Raw genomic sequence first — 26,944 nt, forward strand, 5'->3', positions numbered from 1 at the left:
ATTTTCTTCCCCATCCCACTGTGGGGGAGTGAGTGGGTGGCTGTGTGGGTCTTGGCTGACTATGGGGTTTAATCATAAAAAGGGATAGCCATTTTTTAAAAAAAGATTCATGTCTTTCTTCCTTATTTGAAGGAGAAGGCATTGAAGGAAGAAATATAAAGCCCTAACAAAAGCTAAAAGTAATTTCTAAGTTTCAGGCTTCTAAAAAAGTTAAATAAACACAATAAAAACAGATTATGTGAGTCCTTCATACTGTGATGCTAAATTGGTGATGTGCAGACTATAGACAGTATTACACTGTCCGGTGATTATTTTCAACCAGTGATCCTCTAAATACAGGAGTCTGTAAAAGTGTGAAGTTCTAGAAATACTGGCAAAAAAAAATTATCCTGTTCCAAATTTCAGCAATTTGGCTACAAAACTGTCTTACTTTGAGTCTGAAAATGGTAACCTTTTGTTTTATGACAGAGCACAACTTCCTTGTGATGGTGACTGTCAGAGAAACCAAACCCCTTCTTTAAAGGAGAAACTTCAATGTACTCCTACACATTTAGGCCTTCAGAACTTTGCTTGAGATACTCCAGTAAATCAGAACCGGCATCAAATTGTCACACCAGAAGCACATGTGTGTCCCATAAATATTTGTTATATCTGCCTGTATTGTGTGGATAAATTTTATGCTCTAAGCCTTTATAAAATGTTACTAGACACCTGTGTGTCAGATTTCCATTAAACTCAGTCTGAGTTTAGATAGCCTATTTCACATGCAAACTTCCACAGTCAGATAAACAAACTGGGGTTTCTAAACCCTGAAGCTGCATCCCAGATAGAAAATATAGCTTTATCTAAGAGAGATGTAAAAAAATTGGAAAGACCAAAAATGAACTTTAAAAAAAAAGTTTTCAATCATACAATAATAGAATGCGTTAGGTTGGAAGGGACCTTTAAAGGTCATCTAGTACAACACCCCTCCAGTAAGCAGGGACATCTTCAGTAGATCAGGTCGCCCAGAACCCCATCAAGCCAAACCTTGAATAATACAGGGATGGGGCCTCCACCACCTCTCCGGGATACCTGTTCCAGTGATCCACCACCCTCATATTGAAAAACTTTTTCCTAATATCCAACCTAAATCATCCCTTTTCAAGCTTAAAATCATTATCCCTCCTCCTGTTACTACATGCCCTCACAAACACTTCTTCCCCAACTTTCCTATAGGCACCTTTCAGGTATTGGAAGGCTGCTATAAGGTTCCCATGGAGCCTTCTCTTCTCCAAGCTGAATAAGCATCTACACAGTAAAGGTGCTCTGGCTTTTTGATAATTTTTATGGCTCTACTCTGGACATGCTCCAACAGGTGCATGTCCATCTTGTGAAGGACGGATGTTTAAGGGACTAGGTCGAGACTGTGTTGGTAGTTGGTTGTGCCAGCAGATGTCTGTCTCAACGTTGCTGGAACATTGTATCACCTACCACTGCCACAAGACTACCCATTTCCTACTCTCATACGTACCAGCCTGTATAGAAAAGTCTAAGAACTTTAACCCAACCCATGTGCATGCACTCAGACCCGGGGCAGGAAAACAGAGGGGTCCAGAGACCCCTGAAGACCACCGAAGATGATGGGAGACTCCCTAGTGACGGTATTGGGCATGTGCACCGCTGCCGAGTGGTGGGTAGGGTTAAGCCAAACAGTTCTTAGAATATGCTAATCGATTCTTGGAAGGAGTGATGCACCTCAATAAAAGAGCTGTGACAACCAGCATCAAACAGAATTCCCCGCCTGACATAAAGTCAAGTTGGACTGATGGGACACCACAGCTCCATGATGGTAGCTATTGCACCTTTACTTTCCTTTTTTTCCATCTTTCTCTCTCTTTCTTGAATCTCCACAAATTTTGATGTAACTATTAAACAACTTCTTCTCCTTATGGCATCTGGCCTCATTTGTGTCTTAATTTCACTGTGGGAAAAACGACAAATCTCCCCCAGACCTGGTATTTACAGGTCAGGACACTTGTGTTGAGGGCTCCAAAGCTGTACACAGTATTCCAGGTGAGGTCTCACCAGAGCAGAGTAGAGGGGCAGAATCACCTCTCTTGCTCTGCTGGGCACACTTTTTTTGATGTGGCCCAGAGTATAGTAGGCCTTCTGGGCTGCAGGTGCACATTGGTGACTCATGGCCAGCTTCTCACCCACAAGTAGCTCCCAGTCCTGTTTCTCAGGGCTGCTTTCAAGCACATCATCTCCTAACTTGTATGAATGTGGTGGTTCAGCCCCAAAGCAGTGGCTGAACATCACATGCTGCTTGCTCAATCCCAGAGGACAAACAGACAGAACCTCCATGTGTTGGGATAAGGACAACTTACTGGCAAAAGCATGGTGAAAATAAAACAATAACAGCCCATCAAAAATTATACTCACATCCAATGATAACATTGAGCACTGCACAATGTGATGACCCAACACCCTGGCCACGCTTAGACTGCCCTGGAGGCACCCAGCATCACGCCTCCACTCCCAGCTCCTTTTAAGGGGGAGTGATGTCAGTTGGTGTGGAATTCTGACTCATAAGAAGAGACATTTCTTACATGTTGTTTACCACCAGGGAATGTTTGAATTAATCTGAGATTAGTATCACAGGAAAAAGTAGGGAAAAATGGGATTGATATTTCAAATTGCAGAAGAAATCTCTATGGCATGGGGCTCTCAACCTAGGGAACAGTTTATTATGTAAATAAATAACCTTAAGATAGTGTTTTGGGTTTGTGGTGGTCCCTTTTTGCCACCAGAGAAGAGAGTGAGAAGATATAAGAAACTGTGCAGAAACCATGGTCAGTGAAAAAGGCAGGGGGGTAGAGTTGCTCCAGGTGCTGGAGAAGAGATTCTATTGCAGCCTGTGGAGAAGATCGTGATGAAGTAGGCTGTCCCCCTGCAGCCCAAGGAAGGTGATGAGGAGTAGAGATTCCCTCTGCAGTTCGTGGAGGACCCCACAGTTGAGCAGTTGAAGAGACCTAAAGGAGGCTGCGCTTCAGTGGGAAGCCTGCACTCGAGCAAGCTCCTGGCAGGTCCATAGACAGAGGAACCCATGCTGGAGTAGTTTTTCCAGCAGGACTTGTGACTCCATGGGGGTAATGCTGAAGCATTCTTTTCCTGAAGGTCTGCACCCCTTGGAAGGCTTACTGGGGCAGTTCATGAAAAACTGAAGCCCACATGGGAAGGACTCATGAAGGATTGTCTCTCATGGGAAGAATCTCATGGTAGAGTAAGAGTGTGAGGAGTCCTTCCTCTGAGGAGGAAGGAGTGTCAGAGAGAACTCTTGATGAAATGACCCCAAACCCTTCCCTTTCTCCTTCTTTTCTGTTCAGAGGGAAGAGGTGGAGAAATCATGTATAAAGTTGAGCCCAGGAAGAAGGGAAGGGTGGGGAGAGATGGTTGTACTTCTCACTATCCTACTCTGTTTTTATTGGGTAATAAATTATATTAATTTTATCCCATTTGGAGTCTCTTTTGCTAAGGATGTTAATTGCTGTATGATCTCTCCCTGTCCTTATCTTGACCTATGTACCTTTCATTATATATTTTCTCCTCTGTCCAGCTGAAAAGGGGAGTGATAGAGTAGCTTTGGTGGGCATCTGGCCTCCAGCCAGTGTCCACCCACCATAGGTATGTGTACTGTTTACACACAGACCGTGTTCATACTATATTAAGAAGTTTTTATGAATTAAAAATAATAGCATTTTTTAAACCAGATATCTAGAATACACAGAAATCTTATATTACTTCTTTTTCCTTTTTCCCACTCTTCTGTAGCATGTCTGACACTAGTATAATCAAACTGTGTGGCAAAACCAAAGTGGGTTGATATGATTCATGCTGCATGATCAAAGATCCAAATAGTAACCAATGGTGAGTAAATTATATACTTCTATCTGTACTTTATTAATAATACTTATTTACTAATTTTCAACACATAAACAAAGTTTAATTTAGAATTATGGAATTATTTGAAAGAAAATCTAAGGAAGTAATTAACTGATTAGCTTCTCTTGAGAAACATTTAAATCACGTCTAAGTAGATCATCATGTAATTTTCCTAATAAAAAAGATATTCAATATTCATTTTTAAATTGTCTTTGTAAATAAATGTGTATGAAATCAAAAAGTTTTTTGATGACTGGTATGAAATAAAAAAACAGAATACAAATGATTTTTTTCCAGAAGAAACAAACAAAAAAAGTCCACTACTAGTAAAATCTACAGCTGGAATCATGCAATCTGCCACCTGAAACCTTTTTTCACCATCTCTTGAAGAAGAGATATCTTAAATGTGGTGGGAGAGGAAGGTCAGAGGTGTTAAGATGAAGCATTATTATGGCGGTAATGTGAGGACCTTAGCAGTAACTTAGTCTCAAGTATAATTTCACCTTTTTAGTGATGACAAACCAGTTCCTCACTTTTTCCTCCTTTGGGATGATGGTAGAGAAGTGCAGTGGACTTGAGTGAGGCACAACAAGGGAATATTTGCAAAGAATTTAATGCCACATTTACTTTTGAATATGTTCTTACTGTAAAGATGTTAACCTTAGCTCCACTGGAAAATTCTGAAATACTTAGAGTAAAAACAAATCCTCCCCAGTTTCTGCTATGAAATATAACTGTGGAAGGATCTAACAGTATTCTTTTTGATTCCTTTATTTGATGAATTTAGTTACTGATTACATATTTGACAGATTTACCAAAGAGATGTTAGAATACACTTGAAATGCAGCAACTACTAAATTATTTTCTTTTTGGTTAAGAGAATATAAAAATCATAACTATTAAAAATGAATGGTTATTTTTTCCTTAGTTTAATATCTGCACAAATTATAGGAGAAAATCCACATACTTTAACAATTTCTTGTTCAGCTTTGTCGTGCATTTGTTTTATGTCTCTATCAGCCATGACTCACTTCACTGATAATGTGTGACTCTCCTGTGATTTTCATCTTGCATAAAGTTACACATATTGATTGTGGGTGTATAAAGAATACTCATACTCTTTTCAGTTTTCAGATGTTACCCACATGGTGTTCCTAAACTTTTTACATGTCACAGCTTGTTTACTGAGGAGGCACTGAGCTTTTTCCACTCAAAAATATTTTGAAGAAAAGTGACAGATACGTTTTCTTAATTTTCAATGCCCTTCAAATGTGTGTCATACTTCCTCAGTCTTCAAGAACAAGTGTTTTAAAATTTATTAGACTGTGTAAATGCTACAGAAGATAAAATATTGATCACACAGTTGTATATCTCATGTCATACAGACCATATTAAACATGCTGAAATGAAACAGAAATGTGGCTATAGCATTATTTATTTAAAGAAAATTTATTGTAATCTGCTTTGTACCCAGTTCCATGCTATGCTTATGATGATCAAATCTATCACTACACAGTCTACGTATAACAGGAATTGCATCATGATGAAAGAGTATTTTAATACCAGTATTTTTTATTGTATTAATATTACTTTGCCTGCAGGATGTACCCTAGTTTTAAGAAACATTTTCTCTCTCTCTCTTTTTTTTTTCCTTTTTTTTAATTAGGTTTTGTTGAGCTTTTGTTTGTTTGCCTGTCTAACCTTTAGTGGTTCTCTCCAGACTTGAAAATGCCAATAAGGTCTTTGGATATACATTCACATGTCCATAATGCATGAATGTGCCATTCTGCCCATCCCTAAGCTCAGCAAAGGTCTTCAGTACATTGCAGGTTAGTGGCCTTTTCCACATGTATAGTCTCTTCATACATGGTAAATGAAGATTGCTCAGAATCCCTTGGGCGTAACACATCTGAAAAGAAATATGGAACACATTCATTCTTTCAAGAATAAAGAAGTAAAACAAACTCAAAACCAAACCAAACCCAACAACAACCCCCACATCCCCTCTCTCCAAAAAAATCCAAAACCACCTTTATGAATTCAGATAATTTATTTTCATTACTTTTTATTTTTAATTCTTCCCATACACTTAAATCAGAATTGGAAATGTGAAACTTCAAGAAAAACAAATACAGATCTTCAAGCTACCTGTTTCTATTTTTTTTTTTTAATAAATGATGACTTTTCAGAGGTGTTCTAACAAAACAAAAACATAGATTCTGTTCCTGGGAAAAGCAAGGAAACCATTTTGAGAACAGATATGAAGATAAAAAAAACCCAGGTCAGGAAAAAAAAATATGCAGAAAGGAACAGCAGGGCAATTTTTAAAAATAGCTGGAGGTAAAAAATTAGTGTAGATGTAATCTTATGGAAGTGATCAGAAATTCATGGCATGCAATAAAATAAAAATACTTTTTTTGCAAGCTATAAGGCCTTTTAAGAAAAACAAACAAACAAACAAAAAAACTCCCTAGTGATTTTCTAAGATGACTTTAAGATAAAGTACTAAAATATTCCCAATATCATGTGTCTTGTCTCTTACATGCAAAATGACTACTCCACTGCCCAAACATTTCTGATATAAATAGTAAAACTAGAAACCAATGGCTTATATTAGTCCACTGTGATGGGCATCCTAACCACAACAATTACAAAGACTTTATTTTTAAAAGCCTACTGAAAACACAGCTTGATGCCATGTAATTTAAAACAGAGGAATGCAGTGCATTAAAATACAGAATATGTTCACATACTTAAATTGTGCCTCAAATTGTCAAAGAAATGACAAGTGGTATATAAGCGAATCACAGAATGATAAGGGACCTCTGGAGATCATCTAATCCATCCCCCTTGCCAGAACAGGATCACCTAGATCAGTCTGCACAGGACAGCATTCAGGCAGGTTTTGAGTATCTCTAAAGATGGCGAATCCACAATCTCTCTGGACAGCCTGTTCCAGTGATCTGCCACACTCACCGTAAAGAAGTTCTTCCTCATCTTGAGGTGGATCTTCCTACAATCAAGTTTGTGCCTGTTGCCTCTTTTCTTGTCACTGTGCACCACAGAAAAAAGACTGACCCCATCCTCCTGACACCAACACTTTAAGTATTTATAAGCATTGATAAGATCTTCCCCCTCAGGCTTCTCTAGGCTAAAAAGTCACAAGTCACTCAACCTGTCTTCATAAGTGAGGTGTTCTAGTCCTCAAATCATCTTCATAGCCCTTTTTTATACCCTCTCCAGTTCTTGAACTGGGCAGCCCAGAACTGCACTCAATGTTTCAGATGAGGCCTCATCAGTGTAGAGTAGAGGGGGAGGAGAACCTCCTCAAACTGCTGCCCCTACTTTTCTTGATACAACTTAGGATGCCATTGGCTTTCTTGGCTGTGAGGGCATAAACTGGCTCATGGTTAACTGTTTACCAGGACTCCTAGGTGGTTTTTTCACAGAGGAAATATGTCTTTAAATAGATAAACACACATACACAAAAAACCCTTTTATTTGGAGGAAACAAAAGAATAGACTATTAAAATTTTGTACTATATTTAAATACTTGTAAGAAAGAATATCACCTATATGTTTAAACCATTTCTACTGGAAGATCGTGATGCTGTGGTGCCAGTGGCATGGGAAACACCTGTAGATATTGGTCATACAAAAAGGATGAATGAGTCCTACAGGATTGTCTATTTTTTTTTAATATTCCATTGTTGCCTTTGTGTGGCTGGCTTGTTCTTACCACACCTGTTATGAGGAACTCCTTGGGGTAGTATTGGCCTGTAAACTATACTTCAAGAGATTGCCACTATTTTAGCCGACTTTGTAGTGTTGTCTGCACAGAAAAACAGCCTTAGATATAGAAATGTTAGTTAGTTAGCTCTTGTCACTTAATACTCTTAAACTAACATGCATAAACTCTATTTTATGGGGACTTCTGGTAACTGGCTGCTTTCTTGTCAAGAAAGGGACTCCAGTCAGCTTATTGTAGCTAAGAAGTTACATTTTGGATTAAGGGATGGTGGTTTTGAAGGTGAGAAATTAATTATAAATTAGTAATTTTTTCTTTTCTGAAAATTAGTTACTTTTTTGGTAAGAATATTGCAATTGAACTGCTAACAAATAAAATAAGTAGAAAAAAAAATAAACATAGATTGATTCCTCCAGCTTTATGAATTGAAAGCTCATTGCTTACAATCAGCAGAACAGTCAAAATTCAAGAAAATGGACAATGGCCCCTAAAAATAAAAATGTTTTTAATGCATTAAATTAAACCTGCGAATGCATTTAACTCTTTTTATCCCAGCTCCATTTAGACTGAACTGAATATGTTGCCAGCAAATACAGGAGGTCCCTATGACTGAATCTCTTACACAAAATAAATTATTGTTCTCTTCCATCCACTATGTGTCTGAGCCACGTAATTTCCATAGTCTTGCTAATAGGTTAAAAGGTCACCCTTACATTCAAACACTCAGGATAATGGCAGGAATTTATTAGTTTTTTGGGGTTGTTTCTGTTTTTTGGTTTTTGGTTTTTTTTTTTAATCAGTAGAGATAGTGGTAAGTTAGCATTTTATATTCTAAATCTGGGGTGGGGTTTTTTGGTTTGGTTTAGGTTTTTTTTAGAAATGAAAATGCTTATTTATCTCCATTAATTTTTTCCAGGGGATGACTTAATGCACAGTACAATTGTACTTAACGCATTTTTGGGAAAAATATTGTCATATATTTCAATAATAAATGAGAAACAATTGAAAAACACAAGAAGAAAGAAATAAAATAAAATAAAGTCCTAGTCTTTTAAAAGCAGTGCCTGGGCAGAGTGAATTAAATGAATGCGCAGAATGAGAGTGGAACTGAAACATATGCTTGGTTCATATAATATAAATCACTTATATGATGCATTGCTCATTCATAATCAAATATATGGAATTTTAAAATGTTCCTATAATTCTTATCAAGACTTTTGTCATCATTCAATGTACATCGAAATAATTGAGAAACTCTCCACTTGCTTTAATGTGTTTTGGATCTGTTTTCACACTGAAAGGGTATTGTTCTACTTCTCTGATGATCCACAGATATCAAATTCTAAAAGGAGAACTGGGGCAGGAGGAGGAGGGTGTGGAGAGGTTATGGTTGGTGGGAGCAAATTAACTAGAGCTTGCTGCTATGACCAGTATTCAAACAAGGAAAAAAAATAAAAGAAAAACCCCTAACAGAAGCAGCACAAGTATCAAGTGCAGACCAAGTGAAAAGAGCTTATATATCTGAACATTATGATCCTGCTCATATCAGTTTAAAATAGCACGTTTTCCAGGCTGCAAGTAACACAGGTAGTGTAGTAAGTTGGTATCTATAAATTGATAAGGAAGTGCTTACTGCTCTGACAGATAATGTCAAACTTATAACAAGAGAAGATGACTGAGTTTATTCATTATTTACTATGGCTGGAATAAACTCCCAGATACAGTTTTCAGCAGTATTTTTGGTTGCTTGCTTGCTTGTTTGCTTGTGTGAACATTTTAAAGGTCATATACTGTATCCTTTCATGACAAAGGCCGAATTCAGCCGTGATTTCCAATTTAAATTCCTTCGTAAAGGAGAAGAAACAAAAGAAGTCATTAGATCCTGCACCAGGTGGTCTTTAAATAGATGGAGTCTTAGCACCAGTTGATACTAGCATCGAAAGCAAGAATTATAATCGTCTCAGTGGAAAGAATATCTGGGAAAACGCAACGAAAGGAAAAATCCACCCTGCTATTTTGTTTTGGTAACTTTGTCGCAGAAGACCTCTGTCTGCCCACCCCAATGAAGAAAGCTGTCATGTGAAGTATTCCGCAGATGGATCAACAGCAGGGACTCTTGTTTTCCCTCGGTAGCCCAGCAATTCTAGGAATTAACAACAATAGCAAATAATACTCTCCACACTCCAAGGGCCTTGCTGGCTTTCTGGGCCTTAAATGTGATTCCCACAGAATTTCTATCTGCTTTCATTTTTAGAATGCTCCTGCTTTCTCTGGGTAGCTGATCTTGCATGTACATCTTACTCTACTGTCTCTTTTTGTACTTTCTGGTATAAACGTAATTCCACGCTTAACTATAACATCTTTTATATTTTCCTTATTATATATCGTTATAACAGGAAAGCCATTACATCTTTAAGTCAGATATCAGAGAGAATTAATTAAGAAAATTAAATCTAAAATACACGTATTTCCTGTAAGTATAATAGATTATGAGATCATATAATATGATGTGGCTCAGTGCAGCTTTAAAGGTATAAATTGAAATTTGGTAATTAGCAGATTTTTCTACAGAGAAGTTTCAGAGAAAATGTTTTAAAAGTAAATTACTTTGTAATGCCTATCAATTACTAATGAATAATCACTTTCCTGATCAAATAATCCCCCATAGAATTCAGATCTAAAAGGACCTCATTTCTTAGTACTAAACCTGTTCAGTGGTATTTTATTTTTTGTATGTCAGACCTGTCTGGAACCAAACACAAAAGAACCAAGCATGTTATGTCATATGATAACAGGATTGCTGTTCCCAGTAATGCCAGGATTTCAGTGTTCTAAGATGCACTTTTAACACGATACTGAAATTGCCAGACCACAATCTAGTCTCTTTTATGTTTTTTCACTGGGTATTATATGTACTAAAAACCTTACAAGAGACATTTCGGGGTCAATTCTCAGATGGTGACTTTTTTTTCACCTAGCTCATGTAGTTATAAACATCTTCATGTAGACACCCAAATTTTGACCATTTAATATGGAACTGAATCCCACCTACCTAGTAATCCTACCTATCCCTAGTAATCCTACCTATCCCTACCTAGTAATGAGCTGATGGCTCATTACTATACATTGCTATTGCATATAGCATGGTGAAAGCCCATGCAGATTTTATTAAGACATCCTACAATACTCTCATGGAAACCCCGGATAACATATGAAAAGCAGAACAAGCAGTCACTCTTGTTAAAAGTAATGCATATAAGCAAGTATCTATGCGATAAATAAAGCATGACTATTTTTTAGAGAGTTTCTGACTGTACAGACAAAATAGCTGGTTACAATAAGGCAATTCTGCTGAGTCCTTTAAAGATTTACTTTGCTTAGCAATTCCACTGCGCAGCTTGTGCATAACTGTCATAGGGTACATGGTTTCAAGAAAGTTTATACATATATAAAATGAAAGTTTTTTTCATAATTAACTAGATGGGTTCCTCTGACATCTGTGACACAGTGCAGGCTATAGTAAAGACCTGGGGATTGAGCAAAATTCTGAAGATGTCCCTACTTTCTCACTCATATTAATCCCTGCCTTGTACTAAAGGTTACCTAAGAATGTTTCTTCATCTTTATAAATTACTTTCCTCATGTTCGTTTCATTTTAGGATTTTCTACAAATAAACCCTAGCTGCAGCTACTAGCAGTGGGTAGAAATTTCTGTGATTGTATACAGCAGACTTGCCAATGATTATGTGCAATATCACTGCTCCATTCATACCATACAGTGCACTGCTTCATCGTATGCAATGACAGTAACTGCCTATAGTGGGTTTCAAGAATGCAATCCTGCCAAGATGTGACCTTTGGTGCAAAGAGGAAAGAGTACAAGGTTGGTGAAGAATTCCATTGTGAGACCACAAACGAATCAGTTTTGAGGAAGAAGCAATCAGCTCTAAGAAGCATGCAAAAAAAAAAAAAAAAGGAAAACATTTAATCTTTAAGAGTCAGTGCAAAAAGGACACACTCTTAATGTCAAAATTAAATGCAACAAACAATGTTCACTCAGGTTTATTCCAAGTGCACGCTGGATGCATCTTCACTAACAGCTAATGAAAGGCGAAAGGATCAGAGGTTGCTCCACCAGGATTCCATGCATTCACAATCAGATGACAACTTTACCATCATGACCCTCAAGTCAGTTATTGGTCTGAAACATGCACAGACAGCAAAGTGCTAAATGACTGAATCTCCCCTTTGCCAGAGGGACATTTCTGAAGGTCCCCTGGTGCACAGTTTCAGCCCTGGTACTACATCAGGAAGTCATTCTAAATGCACAAGTGACACAGTGTAGTACGTAACAAATTCAGCAAGGGAAATTAGCACCAGAAAGATTTTCTGCATGCTGCAGCATGGTATAGGTGTACTCTGTGGAATTGGGAAACACCAGTGGTGTAAGAGAAGTTTTGGTTCACATGTCCACAAATACCATGGACTGCTTATGGAAAAGGGTTTAAACGCAATTTAAAGGGTTTTGAAGGACAAAATGACCAACCATTAGGCAAAACCACTCCCTGTTAGCAATCTTTCTGTAACTGTGTATTTTGATTTGAAGTATGAACTTCAAATTACTCCTGCTAATGCTTTACTACTCAGCTTCATGTTTTTCCTTCGGGTTTGTTTAGTTTGGTGTGATTTTTCATACAGCTGACTCCTTTTACTCCTTAAAACCACATTTTCTTAATAGGACTTTTCATTTCGAGATTTTTATCTCTGTACTACAGATATCTATTCACCAGTTCAGCTGGAGAAATGTTAAAATTATCATCAGAATCTATTTCATTCAGAAACCTCCTGGGAGCAGTAAGACTGAAAATAGGTCTCAGAAAAACAGCAATATATTCTAGAACTGTTTATTCCTTCTGCTTCCTTCTTGTTAGGAACTGTTCATCTGAGCTCTACCCTGGGTAGAGCATCTTGAAGGACCTCTTATGTCAACTAGAAAGCAAAAGAATGTCAAGATAAGACAATCTACAAGTTTTTCTAATAGCATAATAGCATTTTTTTGGCTATGTCCTTTCCATTTAAAATTTGAATGGCTTTGCTTCCCAAAACTTTCTAATAAAGTATATTTTAATACATCAGTACATATCATTACCTTTGCTCTTATTGGGGTTTAGGCAGAGTTTTTATTTGAATAGATTGAATTTGAAACTAGGAGAAAACTTCCTGAGTTTTATTGAGGCATATTCTGTCCTCTGCTGCATGCATTATTGACCTCATGCCATACATTTATTGTAAGCAACAACACACACTTTGATGGAAACTGACACCAAACTCTCAATGATAAAAGTAAAGCAGTTCAAGATAGGAGACAACACACTGTAACTTCTTTTCAGCACTAAAAAATAATAAGGCTAATCCCTTCAATGCTAATGGTTTCTTATTATAAGAATACATAATTGTTCTTAAGCACCTACCATTCATCCCACCCTTTGACCAAAACAGAAATTTGGTTGTTTTGTTAGTGAAGCACTTGAATTTTTTGTACATTTCTAAAATGAAAGACTTTGTGACAGTTTCTAGAACAAAGCAGACATATCTGTAGTGCTGCTTTTCTTCTCTTTGCCAGTACTGTCTGAAAAATGGTACCCTTTGATTATTGACAAAAAGTTCTTCCGTCTTCTAAATAACATCAGACACCAGTTTTCTCTGAAAGATTTTAAAGCCTTTTATGTTTTTCACAAGTATTTCTCAGTGCACTTCTGTCTCTCTGCAAGCTTCATAAATGCAGGGATGTCAGTGTCTATTTATTGCTTGAGATCGTTTTCTGTAGGACTTTTCTGTATGAACTACACACATTTAACGAACATTTGTTTTGCGATGAGCTTAACCACTTATTGTTGCACACTTCAGAGTAATACTTTTACACTAACAGTAACATGCCATTTGCCTGATACAGTATTTCTTTTATATCATATTTACCTTATTGGAGCAACTCCTAACTTTGACAAAAGTAGCGAAGTGCCCCTGCCATTTATTTTTAAGTTTTTGTTTTGCTAAATTGTTGTTGTTGTTCTTTTCTATTCTAAAATAATAAGAAACATCTGCATTCTTTTCAATGGATTTGGGGACAACTCTAATTGTAAAATATTTCTATTTAGAGATTATTTTTCTTTAATCAATACATATAAAAGTGAGTCATAAAACTCTCAGAATAACCGTGATCAGTCTCCAAACTTGGTAAAATGGACTCAAACAGCATAAAAGAGCTTTAGATTTAAAATTTCCATCCATTTGGAAATATTTGTCATGAACCTTCGTTTAAGACCTTTATAGAACTAGAGGAATTTGCAGAGTCTGCTTTGTACACATTTACACAATCCATTAGTTCAGGGTTGTTTGGCTCTATGGGCATAGTTCAGGATTAACTTTGTGAAAAATGAATGTGCTTGAAGTCTTCAATTAATGTCTTCTGAGATCACACAATTTCATTTCACTACTTTCAAAATATTATAAATGTATGAAAAGCTTTTACATTACAAGCTTGTGTAATTGGTTTTCCTTCATGAGATGTTCTATATTTCAAAATTAATTAATGCTACCAGCATACATGCTGTTTCACTTGTTTTATTTTCTAATTTGCACAGGAGGGTGCATTGTATGTTGATGTAACTGGTCTAAACAGCTTCCAGAGAGGCTCCTTCCCATGTATTGTATTTCTTTGTAGCCTTACAAATGCTAATACAATCATATCCAACCTCCCTCGGATGAGGGAGGGGGTCAATCAAAAAATAAGTTTTGTAGAATGTTTAAGATTACTTCTGTGAAAAATTACAGAAAGTATTTCAAATATGGCAAGTAGGTGGTTTTATCCTCATTTCACCTAGGTTCATCATCTGGGTCATTCTTACTTGGAAAACTGCACATTACAAGACACATTAGCTTTATGTCCTAAATTATATAACATGAAATACATTTTTAATTTGTGGAACCTGAACTTTCATTCATACAATATTTTTAAATTTAATTTCCATTTTCTTTCAATTAATTGATTGTAACATGAATCTTTGTGAATTTCTTCCTTCTCCTAGATCCCATAAACATGCAAAATGTTCCTACTTGCCCGACAAGCTTATTAAATGCCTCTGGGTTTCTGGAACTGCAACACATTTGATCAGAAAATGAAAATGCTGGCATGTAGCTGGCATTGTTCTTTCTAGTTTAGCTGGCTTTTGTACAACACTCACATTAGCTCTGTGCCCACAACCTCGAACTGAATAATACTGGATATGCAGGACGTATGGAAGAAGTTTGAGGGAAAAGTGCCAAATTAATATTGGCCTTTCATGTCCTTCTCTGTTGTTCACATGTGCAATCTGGATTCAGGGTAGAGAACAGATAGATGAATACTAAATATTCTCAATGCACAGTGAACTATAGTGTCTTAAAATTCATTTGTTTACAGCAAATCCAACATGTGATCCAGCCAATGATTTTTTTTTAACTTCTTGGTCTGGATATGATATAATTTACTGTAATAGGCAGTCATTTCCAACATAAAGAGGAACATAAAGAGTAATTTTGGGCCATAACACAAAACTAGTAAGAAACTAAATCTTCAGAGGGACAGAAGTGATTTATATTTTCAGTTTCCCGTATCTCAAACATGGACTGCTATACCTTATTTTATTGTTATAAACATTAATATTTTTTTAACATGCTCACAGTCAAAGTAATAATCTTTGAGCAAATGATGGAACATTTAGATGCTGTGCAAGAGCTTTTGTGCTGTTAGTAGTCATTTATTTGTTTCTTTAAAGGCAACTGACTTCTACCCTTTCTAAATTAATGCTTAAATATGTAAACTCTGGCTGATTCAGTCTCTGAAAAGCATGCAGGTACACATCAATACTTGAAAAGTGCATCATATTCTTCTCTTCCAGAGATGCAGGTTCTCTCCCCGATGCTTGTGAGGATCACTATGATGCAGGTAGTCACTGCAGACTGTAGAGAAGACCACATCAGGGCAGATAACCACACTGCAGCACATGAAGGACTCATCCTGGAGCAGTCTTTTCCCTGAAGGACTGTATCTTTTGGCATGGACCCCGTGACAGAGCAGGGGAATAGTATGAGGAATAACGAGAAGCAGATACGAAGTAGTATGTACTGATCACAAATGCTTTTCCCTTTCCCTCCTGCACTGCTTAACAATGGAGAGCTAGAGGCTCTACTCTTTCTTTAATTGACAATAAACTAATTTTCCCCAAGTCAAGTCTGATTTTGCTGTGATGGCAGCTGCTGATGCCCCTATCTTCAGCTCAACCCATGGAAGAGTAAATTATCATAAATTACACTTCTAAGATCTTGGAGAAACTGAATTTTTGAATGGTTGCAGAACAGGGGAAATTCTTCTACCTTCTTGCATTTTTTTTCAGTTTCTTGGCAATTAAGTTTAAGCAACACAAATGAATTCTAAGTAGCAATAAGGAGCATTTCCCGTTCTCCTCTTTTCTTTCTCTTTCCTTCAGGTCTAAGTTACATTTGTCTCCTCCTATTTTTTGAATTTGTCCTGATACCTAGATATTCCTAATATACAGATGCAACAAAATTCTTCACATTCAAGAACTTCAACAGAATCAAATGTAACCTAGTGTATGCACTTTTTCCTTTTATTTAATTTTAAAGTAGTTTGTTAAGAGAATCTAGTATTGGTTTTTTGGCCTTAATGAGTCAAATTTCCTATTAACTGTAATAAGCATTTTGCCAGAGTACTTAAAATTTAGCTGTAGCTTTTAACAGATTGATACCAGAAATGCTGAGTCTGGGACATTCTGCCTCATGGACTTCTATACTTTAATGTGCATTTAAAATAGTTTTTGATGCAAGGGTACTCATCCTCAGGTACGTAGTCAGAAAAAAAAAAGCCAGTTTTTTTGTGACTGCAGAGACATATTTTCTGTCTCCCCCACTGGAGGTTAAACCTTGATAAGCTCTGCAGAGTTTATGAGGTCTGCAGACACTCCTGGATAGGAGAGTTACAGTGTTGTCTGGAAGCTGTTATGTGCAGAAAGAAAAGTCAAAATGCTGTATGTAGTTGTTCAGGTAATGTAACACCAGTCTCAGCCAGAATACATGAGAAGATTAAAATTCATACAACAGAATCTAATCTGCACAGAGTTTAGATTCTAAATGAGACTTGGCACCAATGTTCAAAGGCCAGGATAACAACTATGTGAACAAAAATAGGCATCCATTTGTGTAGACAAACTGTATGAGCAATTGCTGTTGCTGTAGTCACACCTGAAAAACACAGTCCATACATTTAATTTTATCACAACTCTGTATCCAGTTCTAGCATTTGATGTTCTTCATTGACTGCCCTCTATTTTGAAAATCACCCCCCTATATTTTCTCATTTAGTACAACAATTACTGTAATTAAACCGACATTTTATGCTGTCATACTATCATCCCAGCAATAGGGTTTAGCATAATCTTACTATGATAATAAAAGAAAAATTTAAATCACTGTGATAAGTATTGGGCATTCACAAATATTTTTTTTTCCAACTATTTGGTCACTACAGTGCTATGGGTTTCCTTACCTGTAAAAAATATAGCTGCCTCAAGATTTTTCATTTAAACTCACATTTACATGCAAGAGCATTACATGCTGAAATAAGACGTAGACAGAAGACCTGTCATTCTTTCATGTACTTTTCTTGCTGGAAGCAGAAATCCACTTTTTTGGGTTGTTGGAAGAAAGTTGTAGCAAGGGGATTATAGTATCAAGTGAATAATAAAGTCATACAAGTAACCAAGAAGGACACATAACTTTTTTCAATTCCAAACACTGAAGCACCTAGATACATATCTGAAGTATTGTAATGAGAAATACCAGTGTGTTTGAGATGTCTTGACTACCTGAGAGCAAAGTTTGCTATCATATTTACTATTTTGTATGCAATGCCAACTTATGTACTGTTTGTATGTGTTATGCTGCAGCGGTTTACATGCAAACTGTTTAATTAGGAAATTGTTTTGGTTTGCATTGCTCCAGAAACCTGCTACATTCTTTTCACGGAACTCTTGTGCCCATGAATATTTTCATTGTTAATTCAAGACCATTTTCTTAAAACTGATTTTTCACCTTTCCACAATGATTCCTTTTTAGGGGTTTTAGTGCAGACAAAAGCCAGGGAGGAAAGGGAGGTGAGGAGAGAGGGAGGAAGGGAAAAAGAGAAACGGGAAGTAAGGATGGAAGGAAGGAAGATAATCGTATAAAAAAAATGCGCTTTAAAAAAAGTTCAGGTATAGAAATGACAGTATGAACATCTATCTGCCTTTTACAATTAGTAGATGAGGATGGTGTAAGGGTTACCATGATAAAACGTACAGTGAAAGTACATGTAAAGAATTGTGGAAAACAGCAGTGAAAAAAAGAAAGAAAAAGAAGGGAAGATGTGAACGGCAGAATGTTTCAGCTCCCAGATGGACAGGTAATACCATAATTATTATACAAGGAAGAGATAATTCTTTAGAGCATTTTAGGTCATAAATTCAACCTTGATTCAAAATATGGAGCTTATTTTTTCCTGAACAGCAGTGATGCTCTGGCAAGTGTGATTTGGTATTTGAAAAAGGCAGACGGTTTCTATTAAGAAGTTGGATAAGCCACTGATCCAGAGAACACTGCAACATGTAGTTGATAACTGTAAGGACACTGGAGCAAGTGTGAGAAAAATCTTGTTATAGATATAAACAATATATATTTTGTGAAAACTAGCTTTTTTTCTCCTACTAACAACAAAACAGTCTAGTTTTTTGAAAAAGAGGAAGAATATAATACAGACTGAGTATGAACTTGTGTTAATCTTCTATTTCCTCATGAACACAGGACAGCATCTTCAGTATGGTAGAGATCAGACCCTGAGATTCATCTTGGTTATGTTCAAATCTCTGGTGAAGAGTACACTGAGTTTATGGATTTATAAGGCCTTTTTACTTCATTTCAGACGGGGTAAAATTCTGTGGTAAAAATCACTTTCAGCAAATATGCTTCCATAGAATATAAAGATGTACACATTTTTCTCTAGTGAAATATCACTCATAGTCAAAAAGATTAAGAAACTACTTTCTTGTATTTGAGGATTGACAGTTGTTCATAGATACCAATTAATCACACCTAATGTAATCTTCCAGATCTACTCAGAAGTGCCACTCTATTATGTGCGTATACAAAACTTGAGAAATAATTTTATGTAGTTGAAACTACTTGATGAGCAATTATCACGGATGGAGAGATAAGAAAGATGCACTTCACTCTTAAGAGAGAGGCAATAATATGTTTATTGATATAAACCAAATAGTGTAACAGTGTTTGATAATAAATGTGACAGTGATTAAGGATTGATGGTAAAGTAATCCTGATTTTTTAGTACATACAGAACAGGTTCAGGTGAAGCTGTCACGGAGACCTTCCTGTTGTCATGAGGTTCAGAAAGGACCTCCTTGCTTTCTAAACTCCTTCTCAGAGAGGTACCTAGATGCAGCTGGATCTAGTCTTAGTCTCAGACTTGGTCAACTGTTTATGTCTAAGAGATTATATATATACAATCAAACCTTTATACTTCTTAGATAAGATTGCAAAGTTTAGTGCACTTATTCCCAATTCACCTACTGAGGGTCTGTTGTGGATCAGTTGGGACAAGGATTCCCTCAGCCTCCAGGAGAAACCTTGATGTGCAATTTGCTGTCATTTCAGTAGAGCCCAAGGGGCTCTTGGGCTGCTCACTATTTATGGAGTAAGATGATTGGCTCATATTTACATACCATCCACAGGTGCAGGTGGACACTGACCAGCATTCTGTCCAGGTGGGCACATTAGCATGGATAGCCCTTGGCAACTGTGTTGTTACCTGTTTTCCTGAAATTACAATGAGGTGGATGCACACATCATGACCATCACCCTTATCACTTAATCCAGATTTACGTGAAAAAGTCAGGCAAAGGTGGGAGCAGTGGGGATCAAGCATACTGTCAAAGCCATGACAGAAAGGAAAGGAAACTTAATTATATTTTCCTATACCCTGCTAGAAAGTAAAATTTGCTCCAGTTGCGACTTCCTCAAAATTGTTTTTAAGCAATTGTAAATTACGTAATCTCCTTGTGAGTATAATTTAGTTTTTTACCTTTAGTCTCAGTTGAGAATAGAAAAATGATTCTTGGAAATGAATTCTGCAGATTAAAACATGGGTGCACAGATAGGAAATTTCCAGATGTCTTGATTGAGATAATGCAGTCTATAATAGAAAAGAATGTATTTTACTCATAATGGAGAAGATTATCTTCAGGTAGCCACTTCTAAACACAGAAATAAATCTGGACTAGCATGAAAAAGTCAGAGGAGAAAAAAAATAGGAATATAGGTAATATCAGCAGTTCTGGAAAATAGAAGAACAGGTATTAGATGAGATAAATAGCATAGAACTTGAGAACATTTGAGAACAATGATATACAAATGAAGAGACTCCAGCAATTATTTGCAGAAAAACACTGTTAGTCCGTAATCAGACTTACTACACAACTTGCATCACAGAGTCTTTATTGGACATAAATAGAAAATCTTACTTAGGAAGAACTGAGAATGAAAAAAAAACCAAAAACCAAAACCACATGCTTACACTGAAAATCTGTCAGTTCTGATGCAAGTGTGATGAAAATTCTGGGGTAAAAATAAAAAGTCAAAAATGAGGAAATAAACTGCAAAGAGTAGCTAATTTGAGATTCTTCAGGAAAAAAAGGAAAATTAAACAAGGATTTTATTCTAATGAACTATCCAACAGACAGAATTTGCTAAGAATGGGATTTTTAAATACCAAACTATTCACTGGAAGCCCTCTCATAGACACACAGATTGATAACATAGTTGAACTCACTGTCTTTTGGATTTGAACTGTGATGGGTAGAAATATTATGTAAGAAGATGAATGAAGGGGTGATATGTGCAACTATACTGGCTTTCCTTTAATAGGTATTTGGATGAAAACTTACAAATAGATGAGAATTCAGTTGGATGTCCTTATGAAATTACATAATTAATTACTATTAGACAAGAAAAAAAGATATAAAGCACAAAAGGAAAAAACCTGACTTTAGAAAAAAGAACAAATTCAGAAAACTTGTGAAACTACTAAAGATATTGTCAGAAATATAATCAAAACCAAAGAAGCTAGGAGAACTGACCAGTTACTGAGAGTCTCTACTAACTGGTCTGGAAAAAATTAACAAGTATTTATAAAATATAGAAAGCCTATAGAGAAAATATTGTGAATGGTTGAGCTGAAAATCAAAATGGAAACATGTAAAAAGTTTGAAAGAAAGGAAAAGGGACCATAACAAAAGCAAAGTAAAATCAGTAAGGTTATTGTGCAAGGTGCACTTTAATTAACAGGAATTAAAGAGTAACAAGAAAATAATCTATCAATAATATAGTGTAATTAAAACCAAAACAAGATAAGGGAAGAGTAAAAAACATTATTAAGCAGAAGCACAACATACAACCGTTAAAGATTGTGTCACCATTGCTCTCTTTACTTTTGTCTTCTGTAATTAAAGATTAATTGTGATTAGGTCTTCAATAACACTAAACAGAAAAAAAGAATGCTGCCCAGTTTAGGAAAGGAAAAAAAGAAAAGGATATATACATGATATAGCTATTTTGTTTGTCAGCCTGATCTGATGAAACTGTTACTGTAGTTTCTAATAAAAGCTACTCAAAACAACCTCTACGTGATCATCAATTATCTTCTTTAACTTTTAGAGGACAAAGGGGATCTTGGAGCACTAGAGAAAACAAATATGACCTAAGCAAAGACGAAACAAAAGAGTTAAAGGAGGAACTTAACAATGATTATCATTCAGTCTCTGAAATGTTTTTGAATAAATTGCTAAAGAATTATAATATATATCCTTACTGTATATACTATGCACAAAACTGTAGCTAAAATGTAGTGGGTGAGGAAAAGTCATATCCAAAATCATCTAATTATTTTCTTTGACAAATAAAATAGTTTAATAGATGAAGGGAAAGCAGACAAATATTAAGTAAACTTTACGTTGTTAATGTTGTTCTTTACATCATGTTCTAAGTAAATGTAGTATATATAAAAATATTCACATGCATATATAAAAAAATGGTTTCAAAAGAAGATTTATAACTTCACTATCAACTGAAAGACATCTGCAGAACCTCTAGGAGATTGCCTGGATTCAGTCAGCATTTACACCAGCAAAATTCGCTTAAAGTGAGAAGTGTAGATGACATGAAGCTATGAGAATCACTAAAGTTTAGAAGACAAGATTGGAATTCATAATTATCTTTTCTGTGGAGATGGCATGATAAAAACAAGAGAAAAAATTATTCAGACATAGAATCATAGTATCACAGAATCATCATGTTTGGAAAAGACAGGTGAAAGTCTCTACCAAAAAAACCCCAAACCACAGTGGTAAAAAGGAAGGAAAAGGAAACATGATAAAAGACTTTGGTGAATGTCTGGCCTCCAGCCAGGGCTAAACCACACACATTGTTGGCTTCCAACCAGGTCACAGCTTCATTCAGATGTCTCCACATGCTCCAGCGTGGGACCTCTCCACAGGCTTCAGGTGGGATCTCTGCTTCCCATCATCTTCCATGGGCTGCAGGGTGACAAACTGCTTCATCATGGTCTTCTCCACAGGCTGCAGGGGAATTCCTCTGGAGCGTTGCCTCCCTTTCTTCTTCACTGGCCTTGGTGTCTGCAGAGTTTCTTGTGTCTGCAGCGTTTCTTGTATCTTCTCACTCCCTTCTTTGGCAGCAAAAAGCTGTTACTTGTCTTTTCATTTTTCCTTTTTAAATATGTTACCACAGAGGCACTTCCACTGTCACTGATTGTCTCAGCCTTGGTCAGCGGCAGGTCCATCCTTCAGCCAGCCGGCATTGTTTCAGTTGAAATTAGGGGAAAGCTTATAGCAGTTTCCTGCAGAAGCCAGCCCTGCAGTCTCCCCAGCCCCCTCAACTACCAGAACTTTGCCATGTAAACCCAAAAGAACAGAAAAGAGGCAAAGTGCACCTGAGCATCCTAATCATGCTTCTGCTAGTGGCTTTTGAGCAAGCAGATGTGGATTATGCCCAAATTTCCCTCCAGTATTTCTTTAACTGAAGTTTCATTCACACAGTCATATTTCAACAACCTTAATATTCACTAACTGACCATTTTATGGTTTGACAAAATTAATACATAGTTCTGTAACATTTTGTGTCATGCCTTACATGATTCCATACACAATATTCCTCTACTTTGCCATGTGATAGAAGCTCAGTTTCCCCTTATTTCAGTTGTCCTTTTGTCCAAAGCTGACGTAAGGTTGACTTAACAAAGTTATTTGTATCATGAGTTATTTTCCAACCAGTCAGGATGACAATACTGAGTGATATCATTCCTCCCAAGTAGTCAAATGATATAGGTTTCCTGTCATCACTGCTGTGAAAAACATAGGATCAGTTTTGATATTTACTAATGAAGAACATAAAACATCAGATGCTTCACAAATATCTATTCCCATATATATGCAGAGGGAGTGAAACCAGGGCCACAAACTGTACTGCTGCAGTATTAGCAGACAGAGTTTGACAGGCACTCTGTTCTTACGTCCTTTCATCTATAAAGATTATCTGCAAAGTTCTGCTGTATCATGATTATTGTTCTATCCATGCCATGATTCATCAAGTCTCCATTATGGCAATTCTATTCACATGAAAAACTAGCCAGATTGGCAAGCAGAATCTATTTTATTGGAAATAAAATATCCCTCTTTTCCTGATGTGGATCTAAGGAAGAAATTCTTCTGTAACATGGTAGTGAGGCAATGGTTCAGGTTGCCCAGAGAAGCTGGAATGCTCCATCCCTGGAAGTGCTCAAGGCCAGGCTGGATTGGGCTTTGAGCAACCTGATCTAGTGGAGAGTGTCCATGTCCATGGAAGAGGCACTGGAAGTAGATGATTTTTAAAGTCTCTACCAACCCAGGCCATTCTGTGATACTATGAAATTAATGCAAAACTGATTGTTGCATTTCAGTTGAACAGTTAGCAACATTTAAATTTTCCCTTTCAGTTATGGTGTTGTTTTTTGGGTAGAAAGAAATTATTAGAAAAACATGGTGATGACAGAAATTCATCGTTCTCTCAGCATTGATATCTGAACTGCAAAATATATATATATATTTTTTTTTAAAAAGGAGTTCTAATGTATTCTACTTTTCTTACAAAAAAAAAAAAACCTAATAATTTCAGTTTTTAGAATCTAAAAGAAGCTGTGAATTTACAAGATCATAAAAACTTATTGGCCAAGATGTCTTTCTGAATTTTACATTCCAAACTTTGCTAACTTAAGAAACTGGAAGAATCAGGCTGCTGACTGGGACTTTACATTGACATATATATTTATATATACTTACTACCAGTTGCAACATTATGCAAGTAAATGTGCTTAGGCAACCATCCAAAAAATATCAAACATTTGCTTATTCAAAACAGCCCATGATGATAATGCCAGAAACATTAGGGGTTTAGGGTGGAAAATTCCTTTTTTTGCTGTCAATTTCTATTGAGAATGATTTTGTGTTGCTACATAAGACAGGTGCTCCACAAAAAAACCCTCTTGCCCTGAGTCTCTGTGGCCCACAGTGCCTCACATGGGTGCTGCTCAGGGTCAGACACCTCCAGAGCAGATTGGATGCAGCTAAGAAGAAAACAGATCTGGATCCTTCCAAGGTCCCATGTGGTGCCTTCTAGACCTTGAACATAAATATTATTACACATTGTCATTTCAGAGTACCTGAAAGAACATGAAAGCTGTATTGCAGGCTTTCAGAGCAGTATTTTTATAGCACAAAAGTGTGGGTTGGTGTTGTATGCAATAGGTTATGCTAAGTGACCTAGTTTTATCAACACTTGCCGCATTTATTTGCTTTTATTTTTTTTAATTATTCAGTCTGGAGCTTATCTAACTACACATGAACTGGAGAATTTCTAAGAATGCTTTTAAGCTTCTGTATTTAACTGTATGCTGCAAACACATCCTTATTTTGAGACAGAGGCAAATATGTAGGAGTTCGGTCCTTTCCTGCCATGGAAGCACTGATTTCCACAGGAAGAAGACCCAAGATCGTAAGGACAGGAGCTGCGTGATGATCTGTTTCAGTCTTCAGATGGCAAAATAAGGCTATGTCTCATGCTAATAAGCAAAGAAAGGCAGGAACCAATGTCTGGCCCTTGGACCAAGCAGGACTATCAGGTTGACATCAGAAGCTGCTTAATACTACTGCCATCCATTACATATTTATCCTGGAAAAAGACAATGGGGGTGTTTGGAGTGTTGGTAGGGGTGGTACAAAGCACCACCAGAAAAGAGCTACCACTGCAGTAATACAGAGATAGATAGTTCAAGCCTGCCTATTAACAAAATTGATTTATTCATTAATATATTAAACATTTTTCTGAAGGAAAAATTACAGACCAAGTTAAACCACAACATGAATTATAGACAAGTTTTCACAATAACATCAATACGCCATCCTTCTGTAGGGCATTATTATTCTCAAAACCCAGCTATAGATATGGAAAATTGAGAAAAAATATATATTCACATGAATATTTAATTCTTATAAATAAATGTATAACATGGGTTCTGACACCCTGAGAGCTTAATCCCTTAATCCTAATCACCAAAGTACTAATTTATTTGGGTAGTCCCTACCCATTGACACTGCAGGTATTGCTCAGTTAATTTATAACTGGAAAATTTAAAGTAATGTAGCAGAATTAATCATAATCTTGGATTATAAAGACAAAAAGATATAAAGAAGAGTTATTTCACTTAAAAATATGCAAATTACCTTCACTATAGTTTTTATAGTTTTTTAGAATTGTTTCTCTGTATTCACTGAAATACTACACCATCAAAAAGTAAGTCTGCTCCAGTGTCTTCTCCTCTTCACGTGCTGCAGATCCTGCTAGGAGTTTTTTTTTTTCTCCCAGTGCAGGCTTCCCACCAGGTCATAGCCCCTTCAGGTGTCTTCCCCTTCAGCATGGAGCCCCATCATCTTCCATGGGCTACAGGGAGACAGCCTGCTTCACCATGGTCTTCTCTACAAGCTGCTGTGGAATCTGTCTACTCCAATGCATGGAGCATCTCATTCCTCCCTTTCTTCACTGACCTTGGTGTCTGCAAAATTTCTTACATCTTCTCACACTTTTCTCTGATGACAAAAAGCTGCTGCTTGACTTTTTCATTTTTTCTTTCTTAAATGTTTTATCATAGCTGCCACTGTTACTCATTGTCTTGGCCTTGGTCAGCAGTGGCTCCGTCCCTGAACCACCTGCCTTTGCCTCTAACAGACCTAGAGGAAGTTTCTAGAAGCTTCTTGTAGAAGCCACCCCCACAGCCCTCCCCATCAGTACCAAAACCTTGCCATAAAAATCCAAAAGAACTAGTCAGTCTAATTCCTAGTTGGTGTTCCTAGAGAGGTACAGAAACCTGAAAAAGTACCTGTAAGACAGTTAAAATACCAAGAGATATTGTAGGTGACTCTAGAAATTGAGTTGCCAGCAGTGGAACCAAAGCCCAGCAGTAGAGCAGAGGTCTCAGAAATTGTCTCTTGTATCTGCACATTATTTGGACTTTCAAATATCTTAGACATTCTCAAGTAGAACTAGAGAAGGAAAAGAAAATGCACATCTCAAGTGGGCAACTGATTCGAGCTTCTGAAGTTAGGTTTCTGAATGTTTAGTTGAAGGTCACCATTGGTCAAGCACTGGAACAAGCTCCCCAGGGAAGTGTTCACAGCACTGAGCTTGACTGAGTTCAGAAAGCGTCTGGATGATGCACTTGGTCACATGCTCTGACTTGGCTGTCCCTATGTGGAGCCAAAAGTTGGACTTGCTGATCCTTATGGGTCCCTTCCAACTCAGTATATTCTATGATTAATTACTGAACACCTTCAAAGAGATTTCTTATGTTTACTACAAAATATTAATCAAAAAATGGTGCTAATCTATTTAATTCAAATAAAGGGTGAATGCCATCAGCAAAAACACATGAAAAGTGATACATAGGTAACAGAATCTGAACTTACCAATCTGAAAAGATTGGTTTCAGGGGGTGGAAAACTAGCTTCCATCAAGTTGATGTATTTATAGAGCAATCATCTGACAAGATATCAAAACATGAGAGGA

This window comes from Gallinula chloropus, assembly GCF_964237585.1.
Source record: "Gallinula chloropus genome assembly, chromosome: 1".
Taxonomy (NCBI): Eukaryota; Metazoa; Chordata; class Aves; order Gruiformes; family Rallidae; genus Gallinula; species Gallinula chloropus.